The sequence below is a fragment of the Esox lucius genome, chromosome 19 (genome assembly GCF_011004845.1).
Source record: "Esox lucius isolate fEsoLuc1 chromosome 19, fEsoLuc1.pri, whole genome shotgun sequence".
Classification (NCBI taxonomy): Eukaryota; Metazoa; Chordata; class Actinopteri; order Esociformes; family Esocidae; genus Esox; species Esox lucius.
The window spans coordinates 39,753,232-39,764,872 of NC_047587.1; positions in this window are offsets into that span (position 1 = coordinate 39,753,232).

Below are 11,641 nucleotides of genomic sequence, written 5' to 3' on the forward strand. Positions count from 1 at the left end.
ATGGATATTTAACTTGCTAACTCTCCAGCCAGATGTTTTTCAACTACCTTGATGGTAGTACTGTTCATATTTCAAAACAAAGTTTGCATTGCTGGTGATGGGTGGAGGCCCAAGCAGGTCATCAGTCATTTTAAGAGTGGTGATTCCAGCAACCCCAGCAATAAAACTATAAAGTTTCACAAGGAGTTCAGTTTTGCAGAAACTGTTGAACCACACTAGATTTTTCTTAGAGACATCTTGTCTGCAAGCTTTGGTGTCTGTTATGTTTCCTCTTGTCCTTGTTAATAAAATATATCATACTGCACTGTGGAAGCTGACATTGCTCGGTACTGACCTTGTAACCCTTTAGACCCCAATATAATTTTAGAATTACTCTAGATTACTGAGAATTCACAATATTCTACATATATTCTCACACATTGCAAACAAGTATACTTGGTTTTAAAGAGGACAGCACATTTGTGTACCTTGAAATAATATACTCCCCACCAAAAAAATTATTAAGACTATAAACAAGCAAGAAACATAAGCATTGTTGTACTGTAGTAAATATTACCAAATAACGTACTAAAATGCGCCAAGTATTATATATTATATTTATTCATATAGATAATCAAAAATTTTAAAAAATGTTTTGGAAATGATTTAGAAACCCACACAAAGTAAACAATGACTCTTCTGTTAATAAAAGAGGTTTCAAAACATCTCCCACTTAAATGAGTGTTCTGCCTGTTATTCACTGAGGTGTTGGAAAAATATTTACTACACTTCCTGTTTGTTATTCCAGCAGGTCACCAGCATGTTATCTGCAGAACATTTCATACTCTTATTCGACATCACAACTTGGTCTCCATAATGGTCTTTTGAAAATTATTTCTATTGGGTCTTACTTTGCTACAATAGCATGTTTATGCATTGAAAATATCTCTCAACAATGGTATTGATTAAAAGAAGGTACCAGTTTAGATATAATACAAAAGGTATCATTAATAAACTTCATAACACCACTATAGGCTAAGCTACATTACACTAAGCTACAGTGCCACACAGCCTGTGCACATACTGGAAAACCAGCTCCCAAATCTATGAGAAGTTATAGGTAGTCAAGAGGGCTCTTAAGTCACTAAGAACAAATCACAAACAGTCCTAAAGGGCTGCTAGCGGCAATCCGCCTTGTAGAAACATTTATAATGATCCTGAGCTTTTAAAAAGGTATCACATTAATCGCGAGGGTATTATGATCATAGTAGAGCTAGTCAGGGATGCTGTCACTTCACCAACAGAAACAACCCAATAACATTGGAAATCAAGGCTGTGAGCTACATTTTTACACAGGGAAAATGCAGCTATGCAGCATAGATGTACTACATATATCTCAGTCATCTGTCAGCAGAGTATTACATCAAACAGTTAATGCTCTCTCCAGACCCCATATCGTCCGACAAACTATACAGTTTCCTCTAGATGTTCGCAAACTACAAAAAGAACAAAGGCGACTTCATGGCCATAGCTGGACCACCCGGTGTAGTTGGTATAGATGGGACACATAATTGCACTAATTATTGCACCATCAAAAGGTGAATGCACATTTCTTTAAGAACTGCCATAAATCTAAGAGGCTGACAATTAGCTGAACATATCTTGACTAGTCAGTATATCACTTTTTCATGTTTAATCAGTGACACTTGGCCTACATTTTTATTTATTTCAATATGGCAACATGACACATCCAATCACTGTGGGCATAGTAAGTAAGCTTGTTCGTGGAACACAACTTCATCCATAGTAACAGGGTCAACCCCGCCTTTTCTCTTCGCTTAGGATTTCTTCACAATCCTTAGCAAAAGTTGGTTTTAGCAGCATTGCGAATTGAAGAGGTGGTTTTAAGAGGAATATCTTAGCTAGGAACGTTTACTGCTGTTTGGGAGTCTTCCTGGTGGTAAGATAAAATGTTTTGTGAATACGGTCCCAGATCTGGAGAGAAAAGGCAGACCAACACATTTATAAACAACTCCTGTCCTTTGTCCCATCCCTGATCCTCTCCTTTTTAGTCATCCAATCCCCTCTTCTCTCCCTCTGCCTCCTCCTCCTGTCCTGTCTCTTATCTCTTCTCCACTAGCATCTCTTCCTCCTCACTTCACCTCTACCCCTCAAATAATTTCTAACTCATCTTCCTCTCTGTGTTCTATTGCTGAGCCCTGACTCTCCACATAACTTTCCTGACTCTCCACATAACTTCCATGACTCTACACATACCTTCCCTGACTCTCCACATAACTTCCCTGACTCTCCACATAACTTCCCTTACTCTCCACATAACTTTCCTGACTTTCACTAACTTAGAGGGACAGAGTTATAAGAGGGAGAGAAATAGAGAAAGGGATGAAAATAGAATAGATGTGGTCAGGATCATAATCTCCCTCTTTCCCTCCCACACACATACATTCCCCTTCCTACGTGTCTAGTTCTCAGACATATAAACACTCTAATCACCTCTAAGGAGTATCCATAAAAATGGGTTACATATAAAACATTAACCATACATACAGCCCATAATGCACATGATGAAGACAAACAAAACTACCAATCAATCATAAAACGTTGTTTAGTTTATAGTGTGCTTATATTTGTCAGACTGATGGATAATCAGATAGGATAGAGCAAACAACATATCATTTATGAATATGACCAGCAGGGAATATAACCATGTACACTATTGGGTAAACACGCTTTACTATTGGGTAAACACGCAAGACCCACAGTTTGATGACTTTCTATAAATAAGTATACTGCACGCCTTTGGGCAGATTCGGCACATCATCACGATCAAGTAACAACATTGTGAGCAAAGCACAACATTACCACCTCCACTCATGGCTAGACACTTTCTTCTGAAATAACTACTGTGAAACTAGGACTAGGAGTTCATACATTATGACATCCAGGGGGTTGATAACTGAATATAATGCAGAACAATTGGATATTACTGTATGTCCTCATTTTACAGAAATTCTAATACATTATACCATTTGTTTTTGTCTGTCCAAGGATAAGAATGCTATCACAATATTTAATTATGTTCTGTTCATGATAATATTCCTCTCTTACAGTGCAGGAATGGCAGTGGGAAAGAATTAAGTTCTTAAGTTAAGAAGCAGACAGTTGGGCGTTGAGAGAGCTTGTGAGTGGCAGCACCTGCAGCTCCTGGGTCAATTAATTGGCATCTGTCACTCCTGCCTGTGAGGAAGAGAGCCAAGTGAACTGCGCAGCGGGACAGCAAACTGGAGTAAAGTGTGCTGGGGGAGTGAACCAAGAAAATCGCTTGTTTTTCAAAAAACGCTCTTCAAAACCAAGAGTGGCCTCCTGTGGTCTTCTCATCAAAAACTACGTTTTACTTTGTTCCCTTCAGAGTTCCATGTAATCCTGATGGTTTCATCTTAATTCAAGTAGTGCATGCTAAGTATTGAAATACAAGTGTTGTCTAATGGACCCCCTTTGTCGTGCAGCTGCAAGTATTACAATTAATCTTTTAGGTCTCACACACTCCCTGAGGGATTTTTTTAGACTGCATTATCTTTAAGATACTGTAGCAAAGTCTCTCATGGTTTATATGAATGCTTTCAAAAAGGGCAAGTCAAACCAGATCAAGTGGATGAACAAAACAAATTCCCTTCTTTTGGGTTGGCTTTCACTTCCAGTTGATGCCCTTCTGAGCACACACCTCACTATGTCCCGTCATTCCTGCTTATTAGTGAGGACTGCAGCATGCAGAGTTGAAATAAATTGGGTTCTACAACCAATCAGGAAATTAGGAACATCCAGTGCCTTTGGAAATTCAAGCTCCTTCACTTTTTTCACTCAATTATTTTTGTGTTACAGTTCTAATTGATAATTGATTGAATTATTTATGTTGCCATCAATCTACACACAATAACCCATATAGACAAATCATAAACCCTTTCAGAAATGTGTACCAATTTAATACATGAAAAACTTGAATGCCTCAAGTGCATAAGTATTCACACCCTTTATTCAGTAGATTGTGGGAGCACCTTTGGCAACAATCCCGGCTTGGAATCTTCTTGGGTATGATGAGTGATGGAGTGCTGCAGAGATGTTTGTCCTTCTGGCAGTTTCTCCCATCTCTACAGAGACTCTAAAGCTCAATTAGAGTGGCATCAGATTCGTGTTCACATTCCTGACCAATGCCCTTCTTGCTCCAGTTACTTAGTTTGGTCTGACGGCCAACTCTAGGAAGAGTCTTGGTGGTTCCAAACATGATGCATTTCACAATGATTGAGCCCACTCTGCTCCCACTGACTTCGCAATAGCAATCTTCCTTACAGAAAGAGAGTTCCTTAGAATTCATGGCTTGGTTTTTGCTCTGACATGAACTGTGAAGTGGAGGGCTCCATTTCCAATCAAGGATTCCAATCAAGTTCTAGGGAGAGTAGTTTTAACGACATATCACTGTCTATTGTGATATGTCGTTAAAACTATCACAATCAACACTGATATAGCTTACGTAACACAGAACTTTTACATTCTAGTTTTCCACTTTATAATACAACTGAAAGTAATGAAATAGAGAGACCGTACAGTGTTTGACATTGATTGTAACTACCCACACTAGGGATGGGACAAATGAACACAAAGCTCAGAAGCACCATTTAGTTTTCTGAGCTCTACTGTTTTAATGCAGTGTACCAGAAGCTCATTTCAAAGTGACCAATGATGTTCGAAGCTTCGGACCTCATAAAATCACCTATGAGTTCAAATCCGGCCCAACAGGTGTCATTTATTGAATGGCTGTTTTGAAACTGCATACATAAAAGGTTTGTGAAATCCGGTCACTTCGAGGGTTGGCAGTAGGAGTTTGAGACACGCATGCAAATGGAAATTAGAGAAGGATTTAAAAGAAAAAGTTAGTCAAGAGATTCATAGAGCTTGTTATTTGATAGTAGTCGTAGAACTGTAATTTGAGTAATTCAAGAGAATAATTTAGTATTGGTTAACTATTATTTGAGAGTCATAAAAAAGAGTAGGTAGTAAGAGCAGTTGACAAGATAATTAAGTGTTGCTTGGCTAGGTTCTTGGAAAAGGTAATAGGATTATGTATTAGAGAGCAATGGAGAATATGTGTGTATGACAGTGTTCATTTCATCAACATAAATAGCGATGAAAATATTTGTTAAATATCAGTTTTTCAGTGGTAGTTGACGAGATGATAACTGACTGAATAGAAACCGGAAAAAACTAAAACATTTTTCATCTTGGTTGACAAAAACAAGACTAGACTAAATTATCTTTGTGACAATAGGATTATTTAACTACTATAGTTGGAAAGGAGGATGTTGGAAAGAGAGTGTTATTTTATTTTTTCAAGATGCGCTTTCAGATGTGATCAAAATACGTCTGACAGCGTATCATCCCAATATATACACACAGGCAAAAACTGTGGTGTTGTGCCTGGAGACGTGGGTATACCCTAATTTTTTAACTATCAAAACGTTTTAGAATCTTTTGTTTTCCCCTTGTTCTTACATTTCTTACAAACAGATATTTTCTTCCATGTGAATTAAACTGTGCGAACAATAACACAATAATACAATAATGCAATAACCATAATGTGCAATACACATTTTCCACAAGCTTATTAGGCTATATTCCGGACATTTCACGTTTCCATAAAGTGCACAATGCTGCGCTTACAATTTAAAATTAATAGGCCTAATTGAAGGCAAAATCAACTTTGTAAGAGAAACATTATGATATGTTCCATTTGCCTTATTTGATATGGTCATATGTTTAGATTACTGGTTAATGCGGAAATATCTGTGATTAGACTAAAATTCGACTAAAACATAAGGCATTTTGTGGACTAAAATTCGACTAAAACATAAGGCATTTTGTGGACTAAAATTAGACTAAAACAAGGCATTTTGTAGACTAAAATGGCTCAATAATTATTCAAATTATATAAATGTGACTAAAACTGAAAGATAAAGTTGTGCTCAAATGTTTGCTTACCCTTGGAGAATTGGTAATATATGTACTCCCAGTGAGCAATCGCTGGCGTGCCGCCGGGGTTTTGCTGCTGGCGGGCCGCAGGCAGCTATAATGTCGTACAGCCAGCAGGCCACCAGCTTTTGCCACTTTTCTCCTGATCTCAATTTGCATAAGCTAATTTGCATCTCAGGTGGCTTTCCACTAGCGGCCCGACTGCATTACGCTGGTGGCTAGCCGCTGAAAAGAGGGCGGGCGCTTTAGTCTGCTGTATTTGCTTGTGTTGCTAGGGCTGTCACAAAATCAGATTTTCACTAAACGATTATAGTGGCCAAAATAATTCAGGGTAAAAATATTATTGCGTTATCTATGGAAGATTTTAAGAAAGAAAATGCTGTCAGTCAAATTCATCTACAACTTTGTATAATGTGTTTTTTTTATCTTTCTTTGGCAAATTAATTACACTCAAAGATTGTATGTAGATGGAGAGAGTCTGCAACCATAACTGTCCAACATTTTTTTTAAGAATACAAAAAGAACAATTACACTTAATGGATAATGAAAAGGCAACCAGATGAACTGATAAACAAAAGATCCACAAGGCCAAACCCAGAGTGGAGTTTCTGGAAAAATACAAAACATTTTCGCCTAGTGAATAGGCTACGAAAAGGCGTTAATTCAAAGCTAGTGTATAGGTCCAGTCTCATAGTTTAAGCAAATGCATAATTTGTCCATTAATCAGCTATGGAAAAACCGAGAGGAGTTTTTGGAAGGATACCACATCCTTTTAACCATGTGAAAAGCAAAAATCTCTCCCGGGGTTCTAGTGGGGCTAATTGATTTCAACGCCAGTGCGTAGGTCCAGTCTCCCAGTTTAAGCACCTGTATTGTTTGTCTTTAAGTGACATGAATAAGATATAGAGAAACCAAGAGGGTTTTTTGGAAAAAGACAACTTTCACCTAGTGAATACGATATCGTATGTGTATTATTGACATGATATCAATATATGTGGCATTTGTGCAGTAAAGGCTTGTTTCTGGGAACTCGACCATGCAGCTCATTTTTGTTCAAGTATCGTCGTATTGTGCTCCTTGAAACAACCACACTGTCTTTTTACAGAGCAGCCTGTATTTCTCCTGAAGTTACCTGTGGGTTTTTCTTTGTATCCTGAACAATTCTTCTGGCAGTTTTGGCTGAAATCTTTCTTGTTCTACCTGACCTTCGCTTGGTATCACGAGATCCCCAAATTTCCCACTTCTTAATAAGTGATTGAACAGTACTGACTGGCATTTGCAAGGCTTTGGATATCCTTTTATATCCTTTTCCATCTTTATAAAGTTCCATTAACTTGATACGCAGGTCTTTTGACAGTTCTTTTCTGCTCCCCATGGCTCAGTATCTAGCCTGCTCAGTGCATCCATGTGAGAGCTAATAAACTCATTGACTATTTATACAGACACTAATTGCAATTTAAAAAGCCACAGGTGTGTGAGATTCACCTTTAATTGCCATTTTCACCTGTGTGTGTCACCTTGTTTGTCAGTAACAAGGCCATTCAAGGGTGTGTAAACTTTTTATCATTATTATTTAAAAAGGAGCCAAACAACAATGTGATAATAAATGGCTTCATATGACCACTAGACAGTTTTTATGCATGATCAGTCATATTTTCTAAATCAATGCCAAATCTTCACAAGTTCTGCCAGGGTTTGCAAACTTATGAGCACATCTGTATTTTAGTATAATATCATGTGATTGATGAATTCCGTAGTTTCATTTGACCAAGCTCTTTTCAAACCGGAACGCAGCACCCCACAGTGCACAACCGTAATACCCCAGACTGCACATGATCATGGGTTCAGTTCTTCCTGTTGCAGTTAATACAATCATGTTGAATGCAAAATGTAATCTTTTCTCCCTTTACAAATCCATGTTTTATTTATTATTCATTCATTATGACCATTACTTCGAATACACAGCTCCGGGCTAAATACAATAGGTCTAAATCAAACATATAATATTACATTTTGTCCAGCAGATGTCCCTGCTGTGCAATCTGTTGGAAAGCTTCGAGCAATGAAGCATTTTTACGAAACAAGCCTCAATGGTTCAGAAAGCCTAGGTCCCATCCCTAACCCACTGCAATCAAGCAACGGCTACTTGCTGACTTGAACAAACCACATGCAGAACTGCTGTACACCATAATATTAGAACGGGTAGTAATACTAGTGGCAATTTGTTGAGTTTAGTTATGATTATGGTTACATTTGCTAATGATAATTTTGGACGGTGGTGCATGGTTGCCTGTTGTAGCATAGCACATTTTTTATATCAATATATTAGAGGGGACATTGTGAGCGTATTTGAATATTGTAGGGGATGTGTCCCCGCCAATATATATATTATAATTACGGCCTTGCTTAGGAAGACTTGAGCCCTGGACAACACCTCCGGACTACCAGGCCCGAATGACTCGTAGCTGTCAAAAGTCCTCTTGGTTGTGTTGCCACTCCACTGATATATATACACTGCTCAAGTCAATTAAACTTCAGGGATATCAATCTGTCTAGGTAGGAAGCATAAGCAATTGTGAATCAATGTCACCAATTTTGGTGCAAATGAAAGTCACAACAGGTGGACTGGAGAGGCAACAGCAAGACAACCCCCAAAAAGGGAATTGTTTAGCAGGTGGTGGCCACAGACAAATGCTCGTTCCTTATCCTTCCTAACTGATTCTTCTCTAGTTTTGTATTTTGCTAGTGTCCTTGTCACTACTGGTAGCATGAGGCAGTACCTGCAGCTCCTCCAGGACGGCACATCCATAGTCCCCCAAGACACAGCAATGGAAGAGATACCAGGAGACGGGCCATTACACAAGGAGAGCTGGACAGGACCATAGAAGGGCATCAACCAAGCAGCAGGACTGGTATCCGCTCCTTTGTCTGAGATTGAGGAGCACTGCCAGAGCCCTACAAAATGAAATCCAGCAGGCTACTGGTGTGCATGTTTCGGACCAAACTGTCAGAAACAGACACGATGAGGGTGGCATGAGGGCCCGACGTCCTATAGTGGGACCTGTGCTCGAAATTCAGCACCGTGCAGCTCGATTGGCATTTGTCAGTGAACACCAGAATTGGTGGTTCTTCTCTTCACAGATGAGAGGAGGTTCACACTGAGCCCATCTGACAGATGTCAAAGAGTCTGGAGACGCCGCGGTGAACGTTATGCTCCTTGCAACATCATCCAGCATGACCTGTTTGGCGGTGGGTCAGGGATGGTCTGTGGAGGCATATCCTTGGAGGGTTACACAGAACTCCACATGCTAGCCAACGGAACCTTGACAGATGTTAATTGCCAGGATGAAATTCGGAGACCCATCATCAGAACTTACGCTGGTGAAATGGGTACTCGGTTCCTCCTGGTCAACAAATTACACCTTGCACAGTAAAGATTTTCATTTGTAATATATTTTGTTCATGGAGACCTGAGGTGTGATTTAAGTGATCCCTTCATTTTTTTATATATTAATATTTTATGAATTATACATTTTGTCGGACGGCACTGTACAGGGAAATGTGGTTCTTTAAGTTTATGCTCCATACTCTTGTGTCAAAGTGTAATGGTCTTGCTCCAACCTCCACGCACAGGGCTTGAACCAGCCAACTTCTGAACAAAAGTATTACAGTCACTCACGAAGTGTCAGTAGGGTTGCCCCACAAAATCCATGCCCCTTGCTGACTAAGTGAAACATCTACCTCAAGTTCTCAGAAAGAGTGACTTAACTGATTTACATGCTATCTGTGCTGCCAATGGCGCCAACTGCCTAACAATTTCACACCTGTTACACACACCCCCATTTGATCTCCTCGTTCTCCACCGTGACCTGCCCAACTGAGTGATTCGGGTCAAGGCATCAATTTAACAGCCTTGCTCTGCCCACCCCATGCAGGTCTAGAACCAGCAAACCTCTGAACACTAGGGTATCTGTCATCGTTAAAACAACTGTGGCAATAACTGACTAACCATTTCTCACTGTTACACTGGCACCAATGTAACCTACAACAGGCTTCATGTGGCTATCAACCATAATTTACCATAAATATTGTGCTATGCTACTAAACCATTCAAAGAAAAGGATACATTTTCAGGAGAATTGTGGCATGTACAAGGAGTACCAAATCCTATGGCTGATTAATCTGATATAAGCATTTGGAAGAACAAAAAATATCCAGCTGGTCTGTCAAATTACATAGATGCCATTTTTACAGGGGTGTTCAACACAAAGGGGATTTGGTCGGCTTTCACCTTCAGTAAGGGATTTACTGCTGGTCAAAATACGTTCTGGCCAGTCATCATCATGTCAAAGAGGCATAGATTCTAGCTAGAGAATTTCTGACACCCCTGACTAAGCCGGGAAGATAAACAATGAATCCTGCAGCAGACAAGATCACTAGAGCTGGCAATTGTGATTGATGCAGTATATGGCACAAATACGTCCCAGCAAAGCAGACATACCCGATGACCCACAAACTGACACGAGGGTTGCGTCACAGATTATGCTGGGTATTCGGCTGGATATGACTGATGCATGGAGACAGCACTTCCATTGTTGAGGCCTAGATGGTGTGGACAGGTCTTTATGGAGAGGAGTGACATAAACTATGAATAAAATGTGGAATTAGTATAGGATTACCTTCCTGCTCACATCCTGCTCACAACTGACCGATGGGTTTATTGTACACCAATATGTTTTGTCAATGAATGATACATCTCTGACTTCACCAGTATGTTTTTTTCTTTCATTATGCTGTATAAAACAGTACACTAAGAATTTAGAAGAAAAAAAAAATCACACATACAGCAGAAAGCTGAGGCCTCTCATTTGTGTAAAATATATACAACACTATATAATTAAAACTTCTCAATCAGTACACCATGATCGCTAACTGTGTGTTCTTTAATTACCTAAACAAACACAATGCAGCATTCAGCATTCAACATTCCCCAGTGTGCAATTAATGGGACAATTTGCCTTTTTAATGGCCAATTGAAATGTTGCACTTGGTTAGACAGAGAGTTACGTAAAACAATAATTACCCATACGACCTCTGGTTCAAAACCAAGTTAATGCAACAAAGAAAAACTTTTATACAACTCCAGATCTGCAATATTATTGACAGCTTTATAATAACTAATTGACTTAAAACCATGTTTAAAACAGGTGTATTTCTATTAGATTAATACGTGGAAAAACACAGGTATTACAGTTTGCAAAAAAGAGTTGATGGAATTGATGATTCTCACTTACTTTTTTTGAACAATGTCCTAGTTGGTGTCAAAATGCTAAGATTTTGATAACTCTGTCTTGTACATATTAGCCATTCCGTGAAGAGATGCTACTGCACAAACATTTATTATTTTATACCATGATTCTGATTTTTTTCCTTATTTTTCCTTCACCAAACTATAAATCCAAATGGTTCTGTTCACGTGCAGGATTCTCAATGTATTGATTTAATTTACAGGGGTGGAGATTTAACATACACGGGGTGGACAAAATAACGAAAAACACCACAGGCATATACTCAAAACTTACCCTTTCAACTTTTTTGGAAAGGAAAGAAAAAGGTGCAG